The sequence below is a fragment of the Canis lupus genome, chromosome 9, assembly GCF_048164855.1.
Source record: "Canis lupus baileyi chromosome 9, mCanLup2.hap1, whole genome shotgun sequence".
NCBI classification, from domain to species: domain Eukaryota; kingdom Metazoa; phylum Chordata; class Mammalia; order Carnivora; family Canidae; genus Canis; species Canis lupus.
The window spans coordinates 29,945,049-29,949,304 of record NC_132846.1 but is presented as its reverse complement, the minus strand read 5'-3'; positions in this window follow the sequence as shown (position 1 = coordinate 29,949,304).

The window sequence follows — 4,256 nt, the reverse complement described above, 5'->3', positions numbered from 1 at the left end:
TTCTCAGTTTCTCTTTCTCAGCATTCTATTCTTGGAGCGCCTCACTTTTCTCTTGTTCTCTACATCCTCTCGACTTAATCCATTCATCTGTGCCCATGGTTTCAGCTCTCCTTCATCTGCTCATAACTCTCAAATATGTATTTCCAGGCTCCACACACACATATCCAACCATCTACTTGAAATCTTCATTCACGACTGGGCTGAATTCATCCGTTTCCACCCCCAGCCTGAGACAGGCCCCTCTTGGCTAGTTACTAACTTGTCACTCCACTTCATCCTTTTAAGCTTTATTTAGAATGGAGGCTGAGAACTCTTGTGAGGAAGGGTAGAGAATGAATTGTTACTGTTCCCAAAATCCAGCTTCTCTTCTATTTTTCTGGCCAAAATCAGCTTGGTCACAGACTTGGATATCCCACCCAGAGAAACAAAGCCAACATGGCTAATCAGAACCTACCTTTTCTTTTAAGGAGTCAGTTAGGTGATTTGCCATCTTGGGAGGAAAAGAGTCTTACTCCGATCTGAAGTGACTTATCAGAGTATTCCTTAGAGCTACATGTAATAATCTCTTTCATAGAAGTTCTGCAGACAGTTTTCTCCATCTCCTTATATTTCCAGCGATGTTTAGCGCCCCATATATATAAGTTCTCCAGGAAACCACCCACCTATTATGATTCTGCCCTAACTCAAGGCTCACTCTCCTGCAGAATTATCAATCTAAGTAAATGTTACCATATCACATATTTCCTTGAGTCAGAACATCATGTATCATTCTTATTTCTTCCTTCTCTTACCTAGTCACCAAATAAGATCTGCTTCTAAATTTCTAAAATAAATGAACTTTCTTATTTCAAATAACTTATCCTTAGATCCTCTTAAATTATTATTCAGAGAAGGGTATCATCTGTATCTGTAATGACCATTTTGTTTCTTTCCTTCCTATCAGTATGCTTTTTTATCTTTTCCTTGGACATCCAGTAAAATGTCAAATGGAAATAATGATGGCATCTATCTTATTTCTTCTCAAAAGGAAATGTTTCTAATGATTTATCATTGAGTATAAAATTTGCTCTAAGTTTTTCATAGATATTGTTTATCAAGTTAAGGAAGTTCCCATGTATTTCTAGTCTGTTAAGAGATTTTTTTTGAAAGTCCTATGTGTGTGATATCTTTTATCAAATTTTTTTCTTTTCTTTTTTTTTCAATTTTAAAGATTTATTTATTTATTTATTTATGACAGTCAGAGAGAGAGAGAGAGACAGAGACACAGGAGGAGGGAGAAGCAGGCTCCATGCAGGGTGCCAGATGCAGGACTCGATCCCGGGACTCCAGGATCGCACCCTGGGCCAAAGGCAGGCACTAAACCACTGCTGAGCCACCCAGGGATCCCCTATCAAATTTTTTTCTAAATATCTTGGGGTAATCATATTTTTTGACCCACATAAATTGGCAAAAATCATGCTTCTCTATTTATTCAGGAGACTGTTCTACATTTTTCTCTTCTCATATTGATCTTACCTAGGTTTAGTATCAAGCATATACCTGCCTCATCACATAAGATGGGGGAATTGACCTCTTTTTTTCTTCATTAGGACAGTTTGTAGAAAATTGAGATTCTGTGTTTCTTAATGGATTGCTAGAACTCACCCATAAAACTGACTAGACCTAATGTTTATTTTATTTTTGGAAGGCATATTTTAATTTCTTTAATAGCTATAAGCCTAATCAGGGTTTCTTTTTGAGTTTCCTTTGACTAGTTTGATTTTCTAGGAATTATTCTTGAATCCAAGTTTTCAGTGTGTAGATATAAAGTTCTTCTTAGTACTTCTCTCTCTCTCTCTCACTGTGATATAATTTACTTCTTTAAATTGCTCAGTACCATTCAAAAGTGTCAATATCATAAGAAAGAAGTAAAGTCTAAGGAAATGTCACCCATAGGAGGAGACTAAGGAAAAAAAACAACTAAATGCAGTGTGGGGGCCTGAATAGGATCCTGGAACAGAAAAAGAACATTAGTGGAAAAGCAAGTGAGATTTAAATAAAGTCTGAAATTTAGCTAATAATATAATGCCAATGTTAATTTTTTGGTTTCAATCTTTGTACTATGGTTATATAACACAAAGAGAAACTGGGTGAAGGGTAATATGGGAAATCTTTTATTTTTGCAACTTTTCTTTAAGTCTAAAACTAGTTTAAAGTAAAATGGTTTTTTAGGAAGACATCATTCTGGTAGCTGTGTAGAAAATAGACTGGGGGTGGGGACAGACTGAACATAGAGAAAACAAGTAGACATTCAGGAAAGGTGGTTTGGAAGAGTAAAGATGTTAGCAGTAAGATGAGAAGTGGTTTACTAATTTTTGAAACTATCATAGCTGTATATCTGTATCATTTTTTGACTTACAATATTATTAATTTATACTGTCTCCCTTTTTTAAATGATAAATTTTGCTAACATTTTATTGATTTTGTTAGTCTTTTAAGGAACTTAACTTTTAAAAAATTATTTAAATTTTTTCTTTTTTTTTGTTATGTTCATTTCTGTTGTTTCCTCAGTAGATATTTGTTGAGCTCTTACTATATTCTAAACACTGTTTTAGGCGCTTGAAATAAATCAGTGGACAAAATTAACCAAGATTCTTAACATTAAGCCCATCAAGACCTAAGTCAGATGAGCACAGCAGCACTCCATTGTATGAGGGAAATGGCATAACTGGGGTCAAGCCCAAGTAGGACCACAGGGCATGAATAAGCTATATTAGCCAGTTATCCAGATCCTCATATCACCCCCACAGTTGCACCAGTGCCTCTGCCCCATAGTTATGGCCATATGGGACAGCTGAAAGAGGAGGCGGCATAATCCCAAGGTTGGTTTACAGATGAGTTGAGTTGGTACATTGTGTAAGCTGAAAATGAACAATGTCTGCATTATAGTTATATTCAGGAGTGGCCTTGAAAGACAATAGAAAATGAAAATCTTTCCAATTGGTGGAACCATGAGAGATGGACCTGGTAATCTACTTTATGTTGAAGAAGTAGCCTGAGCTGAGAATGCCTATAGATTCCTGAGCAACAGCCAATAATGGCCTGGCAGTCTGGAAAGGAAATGTACTAGAAAACCAGAGACAAGGAAGTCTGGTGTAGAGATATTTGATGGATCTATGGGAATAGGTATGAAGTGTGAGGATCTTTGTGTCATATATAATGCCCATGAGAAAGCATCTACCATGGAAGATGCTCTAAACAACCAAGTAGACAAAGTGACTTAGCCAATTGACATTAGCCAGCCTTCATCAAAAGGCACCCCAAAATGGCATGATGGGCACACAAATGGAGTGGCCATGGCAATTGAGATGTAGGCTACAGCTCTGATTTAGCTACCGCTTCCTCTAAATGTCTGACCTGTCAGCAATAGAGACCAATACTGAGCAATTGGATATGATACTATTCCTTGAGACCAATCAGCCACCTGATGGCAAGTCAATTACATTAGGCTTCTTTCATCCTGGAAGGATAAGTAGCTGGTTTTCATAGGAGGGATACTTTTTCTGGATATACTTTGCTTTTCTGGCCCATAGAGTGAGTCTCAGTCAGTGTCCTTATCTAGGGGGTTATAGAATGTTTGATCCATAGGCATGGGAATCCCCTACAGCATAGGCGATCTATTTCACATTAAGAATGTGTGGGACTTAACCCTTGCCCATGGGATTCATATACCACCTCTCCCAGAATAAGCAGGTCTTACAGAATTCTGAAACAGTATTCCAAAGGCACAACAGAAGCACCATCTCAGAGACAATACACTGAGAGGCTGGGTATTATCATTTAGGATGTAGTGTATGTGCTAAATCAGAGATCTCTGTATAGCACTGTGTTGCCATTAGAAATAATACACAGGTTAGGGAACCAATAGGTGGAAGCATGAATGCCTTTCTATTCCTCCCAAAGATCCACTGGGGGGGCTTTGTGCTTCCTGTCCCTACAGCTCTGGGATTTGCAGGGTCAGAGACTGGTCCTCCAAAGAGGCTCTCCTTACCAGGGAACTGCCAAACTACAAACTGTCAAAGCACTTTAAATTCCTTGTATCCAGAGCCAAGTGGGCAAGAGGTATCACTATCTTGGCAGGAGGTAGAGCTGTTGTTACACAGAGAGGGCAGGAAGAATACATGTGGAACAAGACACTCCATTTGGAGCCTCTTGGTGCTTCCTGGCTGCTTGTAATGGTGAATGGACACATGCAGCAACCCCAACCCAAGAAGACA